At 37.0% G+C, this 24,805-nt stretch overlaps 1 long non-coding RNA gene across 1 annotated transcript; it reads left to right on the forward strand.

Moving 5' to 3' along the window:
- Positions 1-1,047: 1,047 nt before the first annotated feature.
- On the forward strand, positions 1,048-21,997 carry LOC109451023 (uncharacterized). The gene is made up of 3 exons (XR_016018995.1): positions 1,048-1,968; positions 8,426-8,565; positions 19,837-21,997. It is a non-coding gene; the product is annotated as an uncharacterized LOC109451023 (long non-coding RNA).
- The last annotated feature ends 2,808 nt before the right edge of the window (positions 21,998-24,805 follow it).

The following is a 24,805-nucleotide window of genomic DNA, read 5'->3' on the forward strand; positions in this document are numbered from 1 at the left end:
AACTCCCCATGCCCAGACCAATTAAATCAGAATCTCTGAATAGGAAACCCAGACAGCAAGATTGTTAAGGTTTTCCAGGTGATTCTAATGTGTAGATTCACTGCTCTAACAAGCCATATGTTAGTTCCTCTCCCAGGCTCTAAGGCCTATTGGCTGGTGGAAAAGCTTTCTGGGTGGGAAACAGCTGTGTGTGCGAGAGGGTCCTTCTTGGGCAGCAATGTAAAAAGTACAGTTAAGCAGCCATCCATTAGAGAATAAAATCACACTTTACTTTTCAAATAAATCTTCTAATTGTATTGGATCAACCTTTCCTTCTCGTCTAGATTTTTTTCTCCTTTTCTGTTCTATAAAATTCTAGAGCTAAAACAATAATGCTGCTGGGATCTGTTCGTCATTCGAGGTGGACGTCATGCCTTTTCTTAACAGTCTTCATTGAACCCATGGATCTGAAATAAACTATGCTTGCTCCCCTCCTCTGTCTGCTACGCTGGTTTCCTGATCCACTGGTTCTTCCTCTCCACTCCACCAGACTAGCATTTCCTCACCTAAGGGATCGCATGCATAGATGGAGTCTGGGAAGGCTTCATAAGAGAAGCATTTGCCTGGCTATTGTTTATCTCTTACCAACTCAATAAAAGTATAGCTTGGGTGTTATCAGCTGGCTAGAACCTGAATAGCAGAAACGAGTTAAGAAGGCAGCTCATAGGGAGGAGAAAACACAGAGGCAGGAAACCATAACATATGTTTGGAAGCCCATGTCATTATACCAGAAGCATTCAAATATATAGCTGAGCAGTTCTCTTTGATTCCAGGTAAGCAAATTGAACTGTGTTGTACATGTATCTTTATAAATAACTTAGGAGAAGCAACATGCTGTAATGAAAGATAGCAGGACTTGAAGTCGGGTTCAAATCTGGTCTCTGCCACTAACTAGCCCTAGCTATGTCCATGGGGGAAGTTTTTCAACCTCCCTGAGCCTGGGCTTACTCACCTATAAAATAGGGATAATGATATCTACTTCACAGGGTTGTTTTAAAGATTAGTGTTCTTATATGTAAGTACCTAGTGTGGTGAGTGGGAATAATAAGAATTCAATAAATAATTATGGCAATAAGAGGAATAATCATAGCAATTGTATTCGTAGCAGCAGTGATTGTTATGGGACTATATCAACAAGAGAAATAGTTCTCACTTTATTTTGTTTAGTTTTTAGGTTGCTACTTTGGGAAAATTGACATGAATAATATCTATTGGCATGTAACTGAAACTTACAGTTATAAACAAAATTCCTTTAAGGAAGTGCTTTTCATTTCCGGTTTTAAAATACTAGAATGATATGAGAAGGTTTAAGACAACGTTTTTCAGTCCTTAAAGGTCAATCAAATGGTCTCTGGTGTTTTAAGCAATGAGGAAGACAGAGATCAAATGCTATAATGAATACATGTAGAAGTGGAGAAATTAGTATAAAACGAAAAAATTGGAAATCAAGAGAAACTTCTTGCTAAATATGTGAAGAAATATCCTATTCTTTAGCAGGATGTTTAGTAAAGCAAATAATGACCAAACACAACCTGGCAAAAAGGTGTATGAAAACTTCCTACTACTTGTCAGTGTATCAGGCAAATTACCAACAAATGCATAAATTATTTTCTAAATCAAAGAAAAGTATTAAATAGCTGTATAGCCTTAGAAATGTTTCTTAATCTCTCTGCTCATCTGTTTCCTCATCAGTAAAGTCGGGACAATAATAAATGAGAGGTTATTGTTATGTGTGTGGAAGTGATAGCTGGGAGAACACATAAAACACTTAATATAGTGCCTATTATTTTGTTGCTGTGGTCTATCCTTTTTATCTCTGCGGCCAGGATTAAAGCGATTTCGTAGAGGGATGTGAAGACATATCAGAAAATAATAATCGAGCTAATTTCCAATACCTGATCCTGCCACAAGATAAGAGTGGAGTTTCAGGTATGTCACGTGGTCCTGGCATCCTCACTAATTCTCAGATTGTCAAACAGGAATTACTAAACTTAGGGAGGTACTTAACAAGAGTTCTAATCAACCAAGCTAGTTATGTTAAGGAATGAGAGCTCTTATCACCTTTTATGTCTGTGTGTTTTGTTTTTTTTAAATGTTTTGGTTAGAAAGCTGTGTTACAAAAAGTTTTTAATTTCTAACAATGGGAGATCCTTCCTAATTAGTCACCAAACTAGTCTTGTCACATCTTTGAACAACATTTGATGACTGTAGGAGAAGCTGTTAATGGTAAGAAGCACACAGAAGAGCCTGCCAGAATGCAGTTTGCCGATGGGGTACTCGTCCTTAGGCAATGACCTCAATAGATTTTGCAAAGGGCGTGGTAACACTTTCTGTTCATTATTTATTTATTCGTTGAATATTTCTTAAGCACTTAGGAGTGACCAAGTGCTATAACAAGCAACCCTGAAATTCCATTGGTTTTACACTACATGATTTAGGTCTCATAACACAAAGTCGCATCAGACATTTGAATCCCATCAGCAGCTTTCACTCAAGCCATGACAAAATCCCAGATCCTTCCATTCATGACTCTGCCATGTCCTAGGATCTCTTCAGAATCCTCTGCTGGATATTCTACACTCAGCCAGACAACAGCCACAAAGAAGGAAACCTTGGAAAACAGATTGCCTGATCCCTAACAACCTCAGCTTGGAATAGATACACATCACTCTGTCCACCATGCGTTGGCAAGAATTAGTTACATGGTTCCAGCTAGACATAAGGGAAGCTGAGGACAGTAGCTAGGTAGCCATTTCCCAGAAAAAGTGTACCCTGTGGAAGGGGGCCTAAGCTTCTGTGTTGCTCAGCTAACCACCACTGTCTTAAGCACCTAGGTGTTGGGGATAGATTGACTTAAAGAGAAAAAAAACCTTTTTTTTATAGCACTCTCATCATAGAGCTTACAGTCTAGTTCATTCTTACTCTAATTAGGAGTTCTCTCCTAATGATGCAGTGTGCTGAATAGTCTTTTATCAACTTTATTCTCATCCCCGTGTAGATTGTGGAACTATATGTCCCAATATCCAGTATCAGTCAGGGTTAGATTCTGCCAGTGAGGCATTCACAAGGATTTGAAGAGAAGCCATTTTTCTCAGCAGCAGCAGCTGCTTGCAGGCAGATGAGATCATGGTTGGCAGCACTGCTTGGCTTTCAGTGCTTCTCCCAGGAATCACCTGCTATATGCAGGCAGCTGAGATAATCAGCAGAAACTTCCAGTGGCTCCAGCCATCCTCCTGAGAATAACCCTCTTCAGTACTCCATGCAACTAGGGTCATTCATTGATAGTGGTTCTCCTGCGATCCTGCACTTTCAAATGGGCTGAAGAATAATCTTCCAGACTTTCTCTCCCTCAGCAACTTCAATGCTCTGAATTAATCTTCTTCCTAATCCCAATACTACAGTGATTTCTGTTTTCTGACAAAATTTGAACACAGTCAGGACTAAAAAGTTCAGTACACTTATTCAGTAATTCAAAAACTATTTTTCACTGTCTGATGTATGTCAAGTCTTATGCTAGATGTTAGAGAATACAATTAATGAGCCAAATAAACTTCTGTCTTTATTGTGCTCATTTGTAATAAACTCAGTGAGAAACTTATTATGAAACAAAATAAACCAATAAATGTATTTATTCTGAAAAAAATGCTTTAAAGAAAAACTATAGGGTGCTATGAGATAGTCCAACAAGAGGACTTTTTTCAAGAAGGGTAAAATAAGAGTTGGGATGGGTAGACTCCCACCATCGCCATCAAGTTAGAAAGGAAGAAAGGAATAAAGAAAATCAATAGTAATTCAATGCCACATTGCTAGTCAAAAGAAATTTGACAGAATCCTAGGAAGTATGTGATTAATTAAATGTTGTTAATGCCTCTGAATGTTAATGATACGATGACATATCACAAGAGGTGGGTCACAATTTGTCAAGGTCACAATAAATATCTTTCAGAGAGAAGAAACCCTACTTGTTTTATGTAATAGGACAAAATATTTCATACTAGCTGTATCATTCAAGGATTTGGATCATCAGCAAAATGAAAAAACATTTCACTATAAATACACTTTTTAATACAAGTCAATGTTGGAATTTTAGAGTAAAATTCATTAGAGAAGGAGGATCAAGTAAAGCAGAGGAGATAATTGCTCTGAGTAGTTTTCTTGCCGGGAAAAGATGGTGCTTATATTCTTCCCACACATTAATTCCATTTGTCAGTCAATAGCTAAAATACTTAATTCATTTTGTGTTTTATAAACTAATCAAGATTAAAGAAAGACCATCAACATTCACTATTGGGATGAGTATTGATTGTATGAAAATTATAAGATATAATTATCACATTTCCTTCTTTCCGTATTACTGCTAATGTTAACATAGTTCAATATAATTAGTTAATACTATATTACATAGTAGCTTGGAAAAGAAAAAATCATGGATGGGCAACCATCGGGTTCCATATTAACCACAACTAGAACTTATAAAATATAAAAGTCTGCTTGGCTCTTTCTATATCTTTTCTGCTTTCAGGGATAGGTCTCTTAATTTACCTATTTCCATCCTCTGAATATAATCAAGGAGATCTCTTATAACCTCTGTCTAGTAGTTCAAAACTCAGCATCTGGCCAGAGTCTAGCTGCCTGCCCTATGATGTTATTGCACAGAACCAGAGCTTCTTTATAAATAAGCTTCCAGGATATACTTATCAGTTCAACAAATACCAGGGATGCCAAAAAAAAAAATGTATACAAAAAAAGTAGGACTTGTTATTGGTGTATATTGAGTATTATAATTTTAATACAATTTTTTCCTTTATTAAAATCTGTATACATTTTTGGCACCCTCTGTATTTATTGAACACCTTATGTATGTTGGGCCCTGGAGATATAACTGAAGAGGACATATGATCCCTACCCTGACAGAGTTTGTGAGGGGAGAGGAGATACAAGGAGGAGGTGAGACGAATATGAAAAGATGTAAGGGACAACTAATCCAAACTTGACAGATTTGAATTACCCATAACAAATACCTTCTAACCAAGACCCAAAGGAGGCTGAGGAAGTTATCCTGGCACAGAAAAGAGGCAAAATCTTCCGGCAGAAGGAACAGCATTGAGAAACCTGGAAGTAAGAAAGACCACGTCAGGTGTCCCATTGCAGAAACTGGGAAGAGTTCAGTGTGGCTAGATTTTAAATGATGGCACTAAGTGATATAATAATATATGAGATCAGAGAACTAAGAAGGAGTAGATTTTGCAGGACCTGGTAGACCATGTTAGAGAGTTTGAACTCTAAGAGCAATGTAGAGCCACTGAAGGCTATAAATTAGGGAAATGGTAGAATTGGTTTTCCATTTTGGAAATGTCATTTTGGCTACCATGTGGAGAATGGAAAGGAAGACGAGGAAGACAGGAGGAGGAAGAGCCCCATAGAAGATTATTGCCATAATTCAAGTAAGAAATTTTGGTATTTTCATTTATGGCAGATCCTCTGGATTTACTGGCTACTATTGAGTTTCATCCAGAATTGGGTTCCTGACTTGCCCCTCACAGGCCTTTCTAAATGTTAAAGTCTTACTCAAAATTAGTCTCAATAGCTGATTTTCTACTGCGTAATGCCAAATATACTTGAAAATAATTGCTTATCTCTCTGCTGATTGCCTTAACTATGTGTTTTCATCCAGGCCAGACTATATTCACTGACTGAGACCTGCATTTCTTGCCTACTGCAGACCTTTTCCTACATAACTCCTAGTAAACCACTTCCTATTTTCTGATGCTGACCTTTCAATTTGCTGTCATTCCTCTGTGAAGGTCCCTGCTCTCCAAGTCCTTACCATGTTGGCTTACTCTCCCTATGACCTAAGCTCCAATTAAAACATTAGCAGTAGCATGGACTCAAAGATGCATCGACATTGATCTTAGAATTTTGAACCTGCCCTGACCTATAGTCCTTAGACTGAAATCTGGTGTCATAGAAATTTGCTAAACCTGTATTTAATAGCTATTTTGACCTAAGTAGGCAAATTCATCTTTTAAATATGAGGGCAACTGTAAGTTTACAGGTACATTGATTCATTCATTCAGTAGTCATTGAAGGTCAGCCCTATGCTTAGAATTTGCTGCCTCTTGAAAGGATAAAATTGTCAAATGGCACATAATTCTTCCTTCCAAGAAGTTAAGCTGGTTGGGAAGCCAAAGAATATAAACACTGAACATTTAGCTAATAATATAACATAATTATCTCAAGACGATGAATATTGATTTCATCTGAATGCTTACTATGTGCCAAGCTGTGTGCCAAATGAATGATGTGTCATATATTTTTAATTATTATAATCATCCTGCAAAGCTAGTATTATTATATCATTTTTTAAAGGGAAATAAGACTCAGGGAAGTTAGGTGACTTGCCCAAGATTGTGCAGATAGTAAGTAGTAAAAGTAGATTAAATCCCAAGTCTGTTTTACCACAGGGGATTTGCTTTTTACCTGTATGCTATGGATGCTTGCCTTCTGATGCTCATGAACTGTTTTATATCTTAGTCTAAAACCCGTTGTGTTATATATATATATATATATATATATATTCTGAAAGGGAATATGGTGGGCTGAACAAAGACAAGGATGACAGAAAGCTTTCAACTTTCATGGTAATTCCAATTAATTTGTGGTGGCTGTCTTAAGAGGAGTTATATTAGTTGAAATAACTTATAAAAGTATTCTGAGGCTGTATTTGAGCTCAGTGGGAAAGAACACCATCTTCTATTTGTGATGTCTGCCCTGATGTCAGAATGGAGAAGTTGTGATACTTGTACCTTGTTAGTAGCTATCCCTGTGAAAGGGAGTCCACAAAACATGAGCCATACGATCACCTAAAAACAAAAAAGACTCAAATGAATTTTGATATCATATACCTGTCCTGAGCTAGTCTTCCTTTTCTCTTCTCTTCTCTTCTCTTCTCTTCTCTTCTCTTCTCTTCTCTTCTCTTCTCTTCTCTTCTCTTCTCTTCTCTTCTCTTCTTCTCTTCTCTTCTCTTTTTTTCTCTTCTTTCTTTCTTCTATGTGTCACCAGGAAAATGACCTCCAAAATCCACTGGCTGATTTTCCTATAATATTCAGGGTAGGTACTTGGTACTTTAAGGAGAATCAATGACAAGGGAGGTATAATCTTCTTTCTTTTTTTATTACTATTTTTTTTTATTTTATTTTATTAAATTTATTGGGGTGACAATTATTAGTAAAATTACATAGATTTCAGGTGTACAATTCTGTATTACATCATCTATAAATCCCACTGTGTGTTCATCACCCAGAGTCAGTTCTCCTTCCATCACCATGTATTTGATAATCTCCTTTCTCAGAGAGCTTGCGGCATCCAGAGGAGACACATATGCAGTACAACAGAATACAAGGTTGAAAGCTAACAGATTCAGAAATCCAGGATGTATAAATTGCTGTTGCAAATAAGATGACGGAACCCCCAGATGAGAATAATATGGACCTTAATTGAATTAATTGGGCTTTAAGGAAGGAATATAAATTTAGAAAATATGGAAAGGGCATTTCAGGAGGAAAGTAGAATGGAACAGAAGCTGCAAGATCAAGGTGTGCTTGTCAAACTAGAAGTAGTTCACTATGCATGGAAAGTAAAATCCAAAGTACGAGGTAAGGATGAAAAAATAGGAAGAGTCCAGTGCTAGTGTCTTTCAATTCTATATCTTCACCGTGTCTGTATCCAGCAATCCAGCAAAAAGAAAAAAACTGAAAGAGAACTGTAAGGGAATAACATACCAGATCTGCATTTTCTAACATGGTATCCACTAACTATACATGGTTTTTGAGCACTTAAAATATGCCTAGTGTGCTGAGAAACTGAAATTTTTATTTCACTTAATTTTAATTAATTAAAATTAAAATACTATTTTGTGATGGAAGGAGAACTGACTCTGGTGGTGAACACACAATGTGATATATAGATGATGTATTACAGAATTGTACACTTGAAACCTATGTAATTTTACTAACCATTGTTGCCCCAATAAATTTTAATTTAAAAAACCCATATATTGTATTTGGTTATTGAAAATATTTAAGTAATTGTTTAGAATAAATGTTTAGAATAACTTGGGCATGTGATTTCACTTTTAACCATAAATTTCATGAAATATGAAAACAGATCAAGTAATTTCAATGAAAATTAATATTTGAGTTGAAATGTGCTATAAATGTAAAATACATACTGAGTTTTAAAATTTTCACCCACGCACAAAAGAATGTAAGATATTTCATTAATGGTTACATTGGTTGTATGTTTAATATTTTGAACATTTTTGGGTTAAGTCAAATATATTATTTAAATTAATTTCACCTCATTCTTTATACCTCTTTTAATGCAGTTATTAGAAAATTTAAAATTACATATAAGGCTCACCTCATTTCTGTCAAACAAAGTTGGATCAGACACTACAGAAAATCACAGGGACAGGGGAGTGTAGAGTGGAAGTGAAGCCCAAATTGATATAATTGAATATTTCAGGTAAGTTATTGCTCTAATTCAGTTTTTCTCAGGCATATTTTATTTCCATTATCCTTCCCTAAGGTGCCTTTTTAAACAATTTTTTCCTAGTCACTCCCCCCATGAAATTTGAACACCAAAGATATACTGTGTATCTGCTTATGTATCTTGGCCCTTTGGAGGACCACAAAACATTCTAATATCTAAGATGTTTTTGCCCCACCTGTATTTAATAACTTGTCCCTTTGGGGTGGTATTGCTGCCACTGAGAATTTCTGTTTTCAGTGAATTGGGAAGTATTAAGTGATTAGAGGTCCTAGTGAAGTACAATGTGCCTCAGACAGTGGGAAGCAATGACAAATGGGGCTATGAGTTAAGAGGGAAAGGAGTAAATTGAAAAATAGGAGCTAGAGGTAGTATAGTGAGGATCTGATACCGAGTACGAAGAATCACGATTAGTGCCTCACAATTATCCAACACACTTTTTTTGTCTATACCTTTGGATTATACATGTTTCTTGACAGGTATAAAGATGGGGCCGCATCTAACTCATGAACATGTCAATTGTACAATAACTACATATCATCAACATCAGAGGTGTTGTATATATCACTCATTCCTCCCATACGGATAGATGGCAATTCTATATGCGAGATGAAATGAGGAAGTTAAAAAGTATCTATAGCATGTGATAGCCTCATTTCTAGGTTTTTGGATCTGATAAAGTAAGCACTAGACCACCCACCATTGATTTTTGTCTTCCTCTCCTCTCCACTACTCATGTACCTGTATTGGATGATAAAATGAGGATAACTGACACTAGAAGAAGATGTACCCCAAAATGCAGGGGAAAGATCATTGGTTGCCATTTTCTGTAAATGGAGATTTATGTAAATAAGATTCAAAGATTTTCCAGGGTTTTGCTACTACCGTACAAGGGCAGAGGTATCCCAGCCAACTGACAAAATATTCAAGTTTTCTGGTCAAATCTATCCTTGTAGTGAAGATGACTATCACACTTCATGACAATGAAGCATCATTTAACTTAATTTATCCCAACTCAAGCAAGTTCCCAATTTAAATTTGGCTTCACAAAAGGGCCCTTCTATCCAAAAAGACTCCTCAACTGATCAACTGTTTTAAGTTTTCCTGTCAGTCGATAGTGATATTTTTCACTGAAAATTTATTAGCTAGCATTCTAGATTTTAAATAAGTCCATTGTATGCACTTGAAATATAGTATGTTGTAAATCTAAACCAATAAATTCCTCCCACTTTCCACCTGCTCCTCTATTTCCTATCAACATAAATAGCTTCACTATCCTCCCCTATCACCTAAATCAAATGCTGGAAAGTTATCTGAGAATTCTCGCTCTCCTTGGTCCTGCATTAAACCAGTCATTGTGGCCTGTCAGTTCTCTCACATATTTTTCAACACCATTGCTACTACCTGAGTGATTCATCAAGTCTGCCCAGTTTCTATAAAGGTCTCTTTACCACTTATTCTTCCTTCAAATCAATTATTGCCTTACACAGAAACTCTTTCAATTCAGACTGACATAACCAAAATAGCTAAAACCAAAAAAAGGGAATTTATTGACTCAAATAACGAAGAATGGTAAGAGTAGTTCTGGCCTCAATTGCAACTGGGTCTATAGACTCAAGCCTACTTTTGCATTTCTTTTTCCATCCTTCAGCTCTGGTTTTGTTAATATATTGGCCCTCTTCTCACCTACAGCAGGCAGGCTTTCTCCACCTGCTGGGTGTGGCAGACATAGAGATGCACCGGCCACATCCCCCTTCCAGACAGGACTTGCTGCCAGCTGCAGGGAATGCAATAAGCCAACAGCCTCCAGCTGTCAGATGCCTCACCTGCAGAAAGCCACCTCACTTGAGGTCACAGCTTTCCCATGGTGGCATGCATCTAGTGACTTACCGAGGCTGAACAGCCACTTGGAGCCCATGCAGGACCTCAGTGGGCTTTATTCACTCTAGAGATCCCTGCCAGGTTGGCTGAGGCTTTGCCAAACCTGCACCGCAATCCACTATGTATCTTTTCCATTCCTCATACAGGGGTTGAACCCTAATACACACCTGCACCCCAAACTCCATTGCTGTTTGCCTCCAGAGAACCAGCCTGAAATAGTGGGTGACCTGGCCTAAGTGATGCACCTTCACAGCATCCCAGCCCATGATGCCAGAATCAGGGCTCAGCCTCCCCTCTAGCTCTGATTAGCATAATCCTGAGGATGGATTCTGATTGGCCCTACTTGGTTCACATATCACTCCCTGGAGTAATTCCTAGGGCCATGGAGTTAGGGATGTAGTTAATTCCCACCAAGACCGCATGGAAAAAGGAAGGAAGCATTATCTAAAGGAAGGAAAACGTGTGATCTTCCACACATCCAACTGAGAACTCTTTCTAAAATAGAGATCTAAATCTTTTTCCTTTATTTAAACACCATCAACTTTCCCCATTGCCTATAGCAGAATATTGGTGAAAAACATTCATCCTAACACAAAACACTCTAAAGGACACAAATTCAGCAAAACACCCCTCATTTTTGTGGGGCATATTACTTAGGAATGCTTTCTGCATCAAATAGGGTTATATTTTGCATAAGTAGGTATCCAGAGGAACGCAGCTGCTGCCTCTGGTTCAGCTGTTCCAAAGTGTCAAGGCCACCCAACATCCTGGCAGTTCCCATGGCTTTTCATTCATGGTTGCAACATGGCTGCCAAGGAGTTACCCATCGTGACCTCATTTAAGGCAGAGCAAAGCAGGCAGGGAGGAGACACACCGAAGCTTTCCCAAACTCCTCCCCCCCCCCCACACACACACACACGTACACACAAACTCCACTAGGTTTCTACTAAAGTTTATGGGACAGAAATGAGTCACATGAAAACCCCTAGCTGCAGGAGAAATGACTGAGACAGTAGGCTCTGTAGGAGTGAAGGGAGAAGAGGTTGGTATGGAAGCTAGGTATGAAATAATATGAGAATGTGAGAGGGTTAAGAATTGACAATGAAAAGGTTGTAGACTTGTAGGTTCCAATGAGGCAAAGAAAGCTTTGGAGTTAGAGTACCAGATGGAGGAAACTAAGATGATAAGAGGTGGTAAGCAGACAGTGGAAAACTTGACATTGAGATTGTGGAGTTACTTGAAGTTACTTGTAATGACAAGGTATAAGGTAGGGGCATAGGAGTCAGGGGCTCAGTGGAAGAGTGAATAGAGAGCAAAATCAATGGAGGAGAGAAGGTCAGAAAGCAAACCAGGAGACAACTCTGGCTTCACAGCTTTTACAGGCCCGGCGAGTGCCTGCCACAGAACAGACACTGGATAAAGGAATGATACACTGACTGACTTCCCAGTCAATATTATCTGCAATCTTGATTTCTTTCCTGAGATGGAGACCCTCTTGTCAAAAAGCTTTCACCTGTCCAATGTTATGTTGGTGCCTAATGTCAGCATGCTCAAAGGTCAAATCATAATCCCTCAGTTTTGAGCATCCCATCCCTCTCTCGTGTTCTCTGATTAACTAAATGTACCCACCCTGTTTCCCCAAAAATAAGACCTAGCTGGACAATCAGCTCTAATGCAACTTTTGGAGCAAAAATTAATATAAGACCCAGTATTGTATTGTATTATATTATTATTATTATTATTATTATTATTATTATTATTATTATTATAAAGACCTGGTCCTATGTTATAATAAAATAAGACCAGGTCTTATATTAATTTTTGCTCCAAAAGATGCATTAGAGCTGATTGTCTGGCTAGGTCTTATATTCGGGGAAACACGTTAGTTATCTCAGCCAGCAATCTAGTTGCCCTTGACTCTTCTCCTTCTCACTGTCTACCTCTTACCAGTTATAAGGTTCAGTAATTGCTGACTTAGCATTATCTTGTTATTGTTTCTTTTTTTCCTCCGATACTTTGGTCAGACATGCACCATTTCTTAGGAGTTTTGTAGGAATCTTTGAAATAATCTCCCTTATATAGAAATGACTTTTCTTAAAACTTTTTTATATTAAAATTTTCTCAAAAATCTCAAAAGTAACATGTGAACCCCATCTGTGAATCTAGGGAAAGATGTACGCGTATGAAGTACCATCTCTTCCTCCTGCCAATGCAATGTGAATAAATTGGTATCCATCTTTCACATATCAATATACATAATTAGTCATTTATAAAATTAATTTTACTGATGTTTGTATTTTACAAAACGGGACAGGTCCGTACACCCTATATCCTAATTTAGAGATTCCTAAAGCCAGTATCTAACACACTGATGTATCTCAGTAACTTGTGTGTTATGTTTTGATTATTTTGTTACCTTTGCTTATTGTATCCATTGTTTGATCATATACTTATTTGCCTCTTAGATTCTTTTTTTTTTCTTTTTTTTTTTTCTTTTTGCCTCTTAGATTCTTAATCATGGCCACTGTCCTCACAGTGCTATATCTTGTTCACTGAATTTTCCCAAAATATACCTTGTCACTCAGTGGCATTTCATTAGAGCATTTTTTTTGTCAGTTTTCAGTTTTTATTTTTATTGATGTATAATTGACATATAATACTATATTAGTTTCACATTCATGATTCAATATTTGTATATACTGTGAAATGATCACAAGTCTAGTTAACATTTTTCATCATACATAGTTTTTTCTTGTATTGAAAACTCTTAAGATTTACTCTCAAAAACTTTTAAATATTCAATATAGTATTATTAACTAGAGTCACCATGCTGTATGTTACATACTCATGACATTTAGTTTATAAATAAAATTCACCCATTTCACCCACCTCCTGCCCCCTATCTCCAGCAGGATTGTTTTTTTGGGGGGAAAGGGTTTTTTGTATTTTTTTTTTTTTTTTTAGATTTCACATATAAGATCATGCATTATTTGTCTTTCTCTGACTTACTTCGTTTAGCATAATTCCCTCAAGTTTCATCCATATTCTTGCAAATAGCAGGATTTCCTTCCTGTTATGGTTGAATAATACGTCATTGTATACATACACACACATGCATTATTTGTTTTTCTCTGCCTTATTTCACTTAGCATAATTCCCTCAAGGTCCATCCATACTGTTGCAAATAGCAGGATTTCCTTCCTTTTTATGGTTGAATAATATTTCATTGTATATACACACATCACACTTTCTTTATCCATTCATGCATCGAAGAAACTCACATTGTTTCAATGTCTTGGCTATTGTGAGCAATGTTACAATGAACATGGAGGTACAGATATCTTTTTGAGTTAGTGTTTTCATTTTTTTCAGGTAAATACCTAGAAGAGGAATTTCTGGATCATATGGTAGTTCTACTTTTAAATTTTTTGAGGAATTTCCATACTATTTTCCATAGTGGCTGTACTTATTTACATTCCTACCAACAGTGCAAAAGTGTTCCTTTTTTTCCATATCCTCAGCAACACCTGTTATTCTTGGTCTTTTTGATAGCAGGTTTGAGGTGATATTTCACTGTGGTTTTGATTTGCATTTTCCTGATGACTAGTGACATAGAACATTTTTCATGTACCTGTATGTCCTCTTTGGAAAAAAATGTCTATTCGGATCCTCCGCCCATTTTTTAATCAGATTCTTTTTGTTATTCAGTTGTATGACTTGTTTATATATTTTGGGTATTAACCCCTTACCAGATATATAATTTCCAAATATTTTTTTTTCTCATCCAGTAAGTTACCTTTTAATTTTGTTGATATTAATAGTTTCCTTTGCTGTAAAGAAGCTTTTTAGTTTGACAGTCCCACATTTTTATTTTATTAGAACTTCCATAAGAAGGCATTTTAATTGAACAAAAGGTGGAGTCACAGAGAGCAGCTCAGCATTCTCACTCCTGCAGCTTCTCTGTTCTCTGCTGTGACCTGTGGAGAGTAACCTTTACTATAAACTCCTCATAGTTATGAGAATTATAAATTATCTGTGAATGGTTTCTTTTTTGAGACAGAGTTTTAAATAATTGGACAATAGTTTTATGTGGTCAGCAGTTCAAGCAACTAGTGTTAATATTTTTGCTGAGTTTAACTCTATTTTCAGAAATACGTTTATTCTGTTAAGTATATCTTGCTCTAAGGCAGCTAAGACAGGTTTCTTCAATATTTCACAAATAAAAGCCCTTGTTTTCTTCCTTTATCAACTAACATGGAGAATATTTTGTTTTCTTGGCAGGCTGTAATGAGAAATAAAGAGTTTTTGGATCTCCTGGCATCATTCCTTATAAACGATAAATGATCCCTGAACTATTTTCTGAAGAAATAGGGTATGCAGAGTAGGCGTTCCTGGACTAGAGACACTTCTTTTATTGCAAATTGATATAGAACAAAAGATGGGAAATGAGACATTCGGACAGGGATTAAGACTTTTAAAAACAGGGATTCGGTGGAAATTGTATTGTTTCACTATGTGATATATCATATAAATCCCCTATACAGAAAAGAGTTAACACAGTTGACCTGACTTCTATCCTTTGAAAGTCTTACTTACAAGGTTGACCCTTGGATTGTGTCTGAGAACTTGGATTTGGGGATGGAGGGTTCCCACTTTTTCTAGAACTGATTAAACTGTTCCCCTGTTCCTAAACTGTGCAAAAGATGTGGTTTATCCTGAATATCTGCTTTCCTTCTGAGAGTCTGGAATTTGGGTGCTAGGCAGAGGGTGCCTCCATGACCAGCCTCCAACAAAACCCCAGCCACTGAGTTTTCAAGACACTTCCCTGGTTGGGAAAAGCCAGCATTCAGTTGTCACAACTTGTTGTTGGGAGAATTAAGGGCACAATCTGTGAGTCCACTAGGAGAGATGCTTTTTGCTTGCACCTGATTTGCCCCAGACTTAACCCCATGTGCCTTTTCCTTTGGCTGATTTTGCTTTGTGCCTTTTGCTATAATAAATCCTAGCCATGAGTACGACTACCTATTTGGGTCTTATGAGCTCCTCTATCAAATCAACGAACCTGGGAGTGACTGTGGAGACAGTCAACATAGCACCTATTGACTTTTACAAAAAATATTTCGTTTATAACACTTCTATTGAGTTTTCACTCTGTGCCCAAGTATTTTTTAAACATTGGTAACATAATAATGAATAAGATACATTCTGTATTAAGAAGCCTATGTTCCAGTGGTGTGGTTCTCATTCAAGGTTGATTTTTGTCTCCCAGGAATATCTGGCAGTACCTGGGGATAGTTTTGTTTCATACTACTGGGCCAGTGCTACTGGCATCAAGTTAGGGATTTTGCTAAATATATTAAAGTATAAACAGAACAGCTCCCCCCCACAAACACACACACTAAAGAATGTCAATAGTACCAAAGTTGAGAAACCCTGATCTAGTGGGAGAAACACATAAATAGATATTTTTATTAGAATGTAAAAACTGCCTATTGACTTTCTTTCTTCCAGGGTACTGCCCTCTGTCCCACCTTGGCCACTCATTGTCACAACTAGGGTCCCCTACCTATCGTCTTTTCACTTTCTTTCAACCCTCACAATCTCACATGCCCCCTGATGAAGTTAAATTCCATAGTCAATTAAGATAACCATTCCATTTTATATCCCACTATACCCCCATATCTAGCTCTCTTTGTAGACCTCACTTGGCCAATCATAATACTATGAAACCCAAGTCTGTGCCTATTCCAGACCCACAATGCAGCTGACATTGACTGGTTTTACTTTAAATTAGTGATCACTAACCGTCAACTGGGTCCTAAATGCTGCCTTGCCATCAAGTCTCTGCAATCCCTTCATCCTCTCATTTAACAATTTCCTAACTTGTCCTTTTTCCTCAAATTTCCTGTATCCCCTATCCTTTGTGTACTCCCTAGTTTCTCAGGCCATTTCATTTCCCTGACAAAATAAAAACATTCAGAAGAGAACACAGGCTATCATGGCCACAGCTACCCATTTACACTAACTGGTGCCAATACTCTGTGTTCTTCCCAATACAAAGGATGAATTCCATTTATCAACCAGTTCTAACCCCTTCTCACACGCTTAAGGACATCCCTCTAGAAACTCTATCCCTTTTTTCCTTCATTATCATTGTCCCCTCCCATTTTTTTATTAAAGTTTATTGGGGTGACAAGTGTTAGTGAAGTCACATAGGTTTCAGGTGTATAGTTCTGTCATACATCATCTATACCTCACATTGTGTATTCACCACCCAGAGTCAGTCCTCCTTCCATCACCATATATTTGATCCCTTTTACCCTTTTTTACTGCATCTTTCCTACCAACATATTAATGTTATTTTCACTGTCTTAAAAACTTTTCCTCTGCTGACCCCATGCCTTCCACTACTCACTGACCCATTTCCCTCCTTTTCTTCATAGCAAAACTCCTCACAGTAGTTGTTTGTATTTGTTACTTTGAATTTTCATTCTTCTATTCTTTCCTGAGCCAATTCAGGCTTTTACCAGCACTATTCGCCAAAACCTGCTCTTGTCATCTTCATATTATCCTGAAATGGGAAGTCATCTTCTCATAAGTCAGACAGAGGAGGGGAGCTTAGGGCCCTCCCTGAGCTCCAGGACAATGCTGAAGCTTCTTTGCTAACCTGACTCTGCTCTTTCTTCCATGGAATGCATAGTCCCTCTCAATGCTCTGAATCGTGACTTCACTTTTACATCCCCATGCTATGGTAATCGCTTTGTTTTCTTAGTGGCTCTGAGCTCAATTCCAATGAAAAGTAATCCAATTGGCCAGTTCATATTTTCAGGCCAGGATACATCATATAATATCTACCAGGCTATAGCCTATAGCTGATTTGGTTCAGGCCTATAGTGCCAATCCAAACAGTGGCCACACCTAGGGAAAACCAGCCCATCATGGCTTCTTTGAGTTGGCAGTTAAGGGGAGGCAGCTTTATCAAAGAGAGAGCACTGAGCATTGCAGACAATGTGACATAGCCAGTGCTGTGGCACTCAGTAAATTTTCAATTATTTCCTCCCTCTCCAATGGCTTGGATCACATACTGCCTTATAACATAGTAATCCATGTACACCACACGTGGCATCTGTGAAATGTAAGTGCGTGCATTCCAAGACTGTGTTTTAGTTATCACCATATCTTTCAGCCTATTGATATCTTCAGCTTGATAAAGTCACCTTCAGGTCATATAAAAGGAAGATTTACACCATGAGGGCCTTTGGGCCTGAAGTGTGTTTTCCCACTTCTGACCACACTTCATTCTGTCCTCAAGACTGACTGTCTCTTCTTCCGATGCTACCTCCTCCTAGCCTTTATGCTAGACTGAAAATTAGGGGTTTGGGGGGGAGTTTAGAGACTCTTGTATTTACTGCTCTGTCCCCAGAGCATTGCTCCATAGCCTAGCCCATCGTAGATGATTGGCAAATGTTAACTGAATGAATAGCAGCTCATTATTGGTCCATCCCTTTGTCTCCATGTTTATTGCTCCCTGGCTAGCCCTTTGTGATACAACATCTTCTACTTATGGTAGCTTTGTCTACTTATTATAGTCTTTCCCACCTTTTTTCCTTACCTTGTCCCCAAATCCATGTTGGAAAGCCTGGCAAGATAAACTGCATTGAAAAAAAGAGGCATGCAATACATTTTTAGCAAATAAATCATCTTCCTGGACATGTAGCCCACGACCGTATAGGCCCAGAGCTATAAATATGGCTATCTGCTTTTCCTAAGCCCCCCATTACCACGCACAGTAGAAAAGAAATAAGTCCATTTAATAATAATGTAAATGTTACTACTAATAAAGAGCTACATTACAGCCAAATTGCATAGCTTTTACAGGATAGGGAAATTTTACTATGGTTCTATGTTCAAGTGTTTATTGTTCAGGTAGAGATTTGGGGCTAATATGGTCTCCAAATCATTTTTTCTTCTTTCTTTTACCTGTTAATACCCCTATTTTGGAAACTTCACAGATCATTAGCTTCCTTACTAGAGGAAGAGAAATATTAACAGAAAAGAAACTAAAATTCAAATCGATTAACTGAGTTGTTTGCCCAGAACGCTGATAGTTTTTTAAAAAAAATAAAGAAGGGGAGAAAAAAATTGGCAGAAGAGGCAGAAGGCTGAAATCAGTTGATTAGAAAGGAAGTGTGAAACCTGACCCATGGAATTCCTTTCTAGTCTTCTCTGTATGGTAGGTCAGTTTTTCTGGCCAAGGGGAATACATATTCTCAGTGTGGAGCGTTTCACATGTGTGAGAGAATCAGGACTGGGGGGAGATGGAATGGAAATGAGCCAGAAGAGTGAATTACACACATGTTTTGAGTTGAAGCTGCTCCTGGCAAGCTTTAAATTATGACACAAGTCATTTATAAAAGCGAACGTAATTGGTAGAGGAATTTCTGTGTTAATCATCAGGAGACAGATTCAATAAAATACATTAAAAAAAAATCAGTGCCAGCTTATATAAGATCCTCCCTCCCTTCCCAGATCAATTATTGGCTATTCTCTGTTGATGACTGAGAAATGAAGCAACTTCATTATCTGTTTTTCCATTGAAGAAAATCACGTAGCTTTGATTCAAGCACACCCATACAAGCTATTCAGGAGGTGTGTGGCTGCCACGTAGATTTTCGAGAATCAAATAAAATGACAAGATAAAACATCATTTTAGCTCTTATTTGAGAAGACTAAATCCTGTTTTAATACAAAACACATTTTTTTTTTGCTCTCCAGTTACTGTATTAAACTGAACATTTATGTCAAAGAAAATCAGTAAATATTTTTTGTGAAGGGTTGTATTTACGTGAAGTGTGGACTTGCATGAATCATACCAATGCAAATCACAAATATCATCCAAATGGAAAGACTAATCATAAATTTTAAAGTACAAATCAGTTGTTACACATGTTAATTTTCTCTTCCTAGTTCAATGAACTATTTTGTGTTATCATTTGCTGTGACTTCAAATCTAATTTGTAAAATAAAATGGTATCTTTTGGTTATTAAGTAGTCCCTTAAAGAACAGAACATGAGATTTTATTTTCTCCAAATATTCACACAGAAAAAGTAAGAAAGCCTAAATATGGCCTTTTTTTTTTTTTCCTATTTGCTACCCGTTCCAACTGCATTACTGAGGTTAGCTATCAGCTTTTCAGTAATTTTACTGAGATTAAGGTAGGCATCACAGAAAAAGATATGTTGGAGCTGAGCCTTAAAGGGTAGGTAGGGGTTATACAATCTGGGATAGGAAAATAGACAGATGGAACTGTATGAGATGACCAATTTAGTAACTGATAACAATTGATATTTCTCCTCTTGTTTCAGGCCTTGGTGATCTCATACTCATTTGGCAAAGCATGGTGTCGCTTATTGTATGAAGCTGATATCCAGCAATGCCTTCAGTGGTGATGGTACGTGCAGAAATGCACTATCAAGAGCAGTTACAGCAATACTGACATAGATACACATCTCTATCTTCACTGGCTTGTTACATGGGAAAAAAATGATATGCCAATAAATGCAAATAAATGGTCTGCACAACATGACCTCTACTCTTAAAAAAAAAAAAAAAGAATGCACTTTTTATTCTATTCACAACAGGCATTGCAAAATGAGGATTTATTCTTTTTCTGTCACAGAAAAATCTTTTAATCTTTACTTACCTTCTGAGTAGCATGCAATTGTTGCTAGAGACTGTAGTGTTAGAAAGATAAAAAGGAAGGATACACACAAAAGATAGGCTTTTATTAAAATAATTTTAATAATTTTTAAATAATTTTAGATGGCTAATACTTTCTGTCAACTTAATTACCTAAAGCTTTGTAAAATACTCTTACGAATTTTAAAACCAGTTTTTGAGTCCCACTATTCACCAAGATGGTAGTGATGTAGATGAGAATATATCTATAATTCTTTCTAATCATGATATAAAACACAGAAATCCTAAAGAAAAAGACTGGCATATTTGACTACATAAAACCACAGTACTTTTATATGAAAAGATGCTATAACAAAGGTATAACACATATAAATTGGGAGAACATAGTCTCAACATGCTTGGCAGAGGGTAAATATCACTTTACATAGAAAGCTCTTGCAAATTACTTTTTAAATAACAGAACCACCATTAAGCATATGAAACTATCCCCATTACTAATAATTCCAATTTAAACAAGAAGAAATTATTTTTACTGATAAAAAGGCCTAAATTAAAAAGAATAATAATGTCCAGTGTTGGTGAATGTAAGGGAAAATTAGCACAATCATGTACTTTAGTTAAAGTATAAATTACTATAACATATCAACAAGCTATTTAGTATCACTTCTCAAAATAAAGGTGCACAATTTCTTTGACCCAGAAATTCTGCTTCTATGAATTTATCCTACATAATACAGACACATATGGAACATATAAGTAGGATCACCTTCACAGTGTTTCTCATTGTAAAAAATTGGATACAACCTGCAAGTTTGTCAATAGGAATTGATTAAATAAATTACCATACATTTGTACAATAAGCATGTATCCATTTTGTAATTGCAACAGAAACTTCCAGTATGTAAGGGTAGGCGAGGAAAAGAAGAGAAAAATTGTTTAAAATGTTAACTTTGAAAATTAACTTTACCATAAATTACAAAAATTTGTGAAGTAAAAGATGAAAGCTTTGCTCATCACCATCCCCACTCCCACAGGTTGCCACTGTTAACCATTTGGTACGTATCCTTTCAGAAATGCATCTGTGTCTATTTTAGAACCATGGCCAACACTGATCTTACTAAAGCAAGATACAGGTAAATATTAGTTTTTAACTCTGATTACAAGGTACAAGAGTAAACAGCACCAAAATAATTACTCTTCTCAAGTGTGCTGCATCCAAAAGAATAAAATCACAGCAGAGGCATTGTCCAGCTATGCCTTCTCCAAAGACAAGCGTACTTTCTACACTTCCTCTGTGGTGTATTAAACGTCACAGACAACACAGGCAGTGCAGCTTCCTGAGCCTTAACACTTTTCTTCCAGATTTCCTAGTTTTCACCTCAGCTATTATAAATAATTTGCTTCCTTATTTTAGGCCAATCATGTTTTCTCATGTCCATCATCACTTCTTGCAGCAGCTCTTTTTTATTCTCGGCAGCCCTACCCTTCCTGTTACTCTTTATAATCCAACAATGTATTTAAATTGTTTTAATTCAACAAACATTTAATGATGGGAACAATTGCTATAATGAGTGGCTGACCCACAATTTCCATTTTAAACCAGCTAGTAACAGGAACTAGTTCAATTTAATATTTTCTTTTGAGTTGACCTGTCTTCCTTCACTGCCTGTGAGCCTCTCCTTACTTCCTTCTACCTCCTCTTAGTTCATTGCTTCCTCCTCCCTTCTCCCGTCTTCTCCCCTTCTCTCCCTCCCGACCATTCCTACCCCTTCTACCACCCCCATCAACCCTACTTCCTCTTTGTGTAATGTTTCAGCTACGCTATGTGTTAAAACAGAACTTGAGTATTGTTCTGGGGATGAAAACACCATACACACACACACACACACACACACACACACACACACACACACACATATCAAGGCTTTAGCAAGAGAAGATCATGAGCACAAATGTTCATTATCACACTTTCGGCTCCTGCCAACCCAGAGCAAGAAGGGACCACAGTAACCGGAGGGGGGGAAATCTTTCACTTGTAGAATTTAGGCCTGTGTATGCTGCCTTCTGTATAGAGGAACCACTTGCTTTGATCATTATCTTCCATTAAATGTTTTGAAACACACTGTTGCTTTCAGTTATACCATCGTGATCTCAATATCTTTAACTCCTTGTCCCCATGCACATTTCGCCTCTTCAGTCATTTGCATCTGTCCATTGTGACCCCTACCTCACGTCTGCGTTCACCCATTCCATTAGTGCAGTAGCCACATGCACCATCAACTGACTCATCAGTGTGTGGAGAGATGCTTCCAAGTTCTCTTTGAACATTCCTATTAATGAGGTAATGTTTTTATTGCTTTCCAATAACATGTGAAGGGTGAGGTTGCATGGAAATATGACAAACGAAACTAAGACCATGAGAGATAAGAAAGGTTTACTTGTTAGCTCTTAATATTTGGAAGTTGAAAAAGTCAGGTATGCTACTGAGACTTTATATGTGTGAGTTTGCAAAAGAAACATAGGCGGTGTTGTGAAGAGACATGTTGTGTCAGCCCTTTGAATACAAAACTTACAAAGAGAAACACCACAGTCTTAACTGGTTTCTTTATCTCTTGGCTCATTCTCATCTACCCTCTCCTTTTTATGGAGATCTTTCTAATGGCATTCTAATGTCCAAAATTTAAATCTCTTAGTGTGGCATCCATCCTCACACTCAGTCTTCCCTCCTGCCATTCTCCCACCATGTATCTATCCTATTGCCTTAGTGACTTGTTAGTATTCCCTGATGTCATTCTCTGTGATAGAACATGCTATCCCCTCTGTCAGGAATTCCTTCCCTGCTCCCCTCCTCCCCCCCATGGCTACTTTCCTCTGCCAACTATCTCTCCCCAGCTCCAGAGTCACCACTGTGACAGCGCCTGATGCCCTAGGCAACCAAAGGCACTCCTTTTTCTAGTCCTCTCATCCTTGCACATACCTCCATATATATATATATATATATATATATATATATATATATATATATCCTATTGTAAATGTTTTGGTTAGCACATCCATGTCCTCACTATATTGCACTTTTCTACGATCAGTAACTTTTTATCTCTTTGACCTCAGCATCTAGAATGGCATTTGGCATTTAAAAGGTGCCTACCGTGTTTCCCCAAAAATAAGACCTACCCGGATAATCACCTCTAACATGTCTTTTGGAGCAAAAATTAATATAAGACTTGGTATTATATTTATTATGTTATATTATATTATATTATATTATATTATATTATATTATATTATATTATATTATATTATAGACCCGGGCTCATATATAATAAAATAAGACTGGGTCTTATATTAATTTTTGCTGCAAAAAACGCATTAGAGCTGATGGTACGGCTAGGTCTTATTTTTGGGGAAACAGTGTATCAGTGAGGGTACTGACTTGCAGTCCACTAAAACCAACTCTAGCTAAGTTATGAGAAGGCTCAGAAAGTGGGCAGGAACCAAAGGATTCAGGGCAGCAGAACCAAAACTAAAGCCGTGTCATAATCATGGTCTAGTTATCTTGTTACCATGGGCCTGTGCCTCTTTCTCTGCTGACATCACTGCTGTGGACACATGGTGCTCACATCACTGGACTCTCAATACTTTTCAATTATCTCTAGTTCCTTGTTTCATTGCCTCCACATTCAAAATTCTGGGTGCAAACATCCAGATGGCTGAGCCTAGTTCATGAACGTATACCTTGACGTAAGAGTAGTGGTGATGGGGAGAGTAAGGAGAATAGAAATTGCACCCCACAGATCTATACAATGGATAATTCCCCCAAAACAGGAAGGAATATTATTCACAGAGCAGCTAAAAAAATTTTAAATGCCCATAACAGTCACCAAATATTATCATGTTGTCACCATCAAGGAAAACAATATATTTAAAGTGCATTTAATCATTTTGAGTCCAGTTTTAAGGATAATGGAATAATTTTTATTACCTCTGCTTATTACAGAATGTGTAACAGAAATATAAATTTTGTTAGGCAGATTTATTTAGGCAGCTTTTTAAAATAACCTGGACTATTACAATATTTTTTTAAGAAGGGAGAAAGTGAATAGAAATCTAATTAATGTAATAGGTGAAGCCTGTTAACCCAGTCCATGTGCTAATTACATCAAAGAGAACACAATAGTTGCCTATAAGAGAAATGACCATGTCCTATATAGGGGTAAATATTATCTACTTAAATGTCTACTAATATTTTTTACAGAATGTCTCACATACATAAAAAATTATGAGACATTGGACAAGTCAGGGATGTGACACATAACCAAGAAAAAAAACCAAAACATGTCAATAGAGACATACTTGAGCAAAAACCCTTTCAATCTAGAATTCTTTACACAGTGACACTTTCTTAAAAATGAAGTTAAAGATATTTTCAGACAAACTGAAACTGATAAAATGTGTTGCCAGGAGACCAGCACTGTAAGAAATTCTAAAGGAAGTTATTCAGGCTGAAGAGAAATTATCCTAGATGGAAGACTGAATATGCAAAAAGAAATGAAAAGCACATGAAAAGAGTAAATATGTGAGCTAATATAAAAAGTTATTTGTTAAAATGTACTTAAAAGATGATAGCATGTT

The sequence above is a fragment of the Rhinolophus sinicus genome, chromosome 1 (assembly GCF_057876585.1).
Source record: "Rhinolophus sinicus isolate RSI-liver-muscle chromosome 1, RSI-T2T, whole genome shotgun sequence".
Taxonomy (NCBI): domain Eukaryota; kingdom Metazoa; phylum Chordata; class Mammalia; order Chiroptera; family Rhinolophidae; genus Rhinolophus; species Rhinolophus sinicus.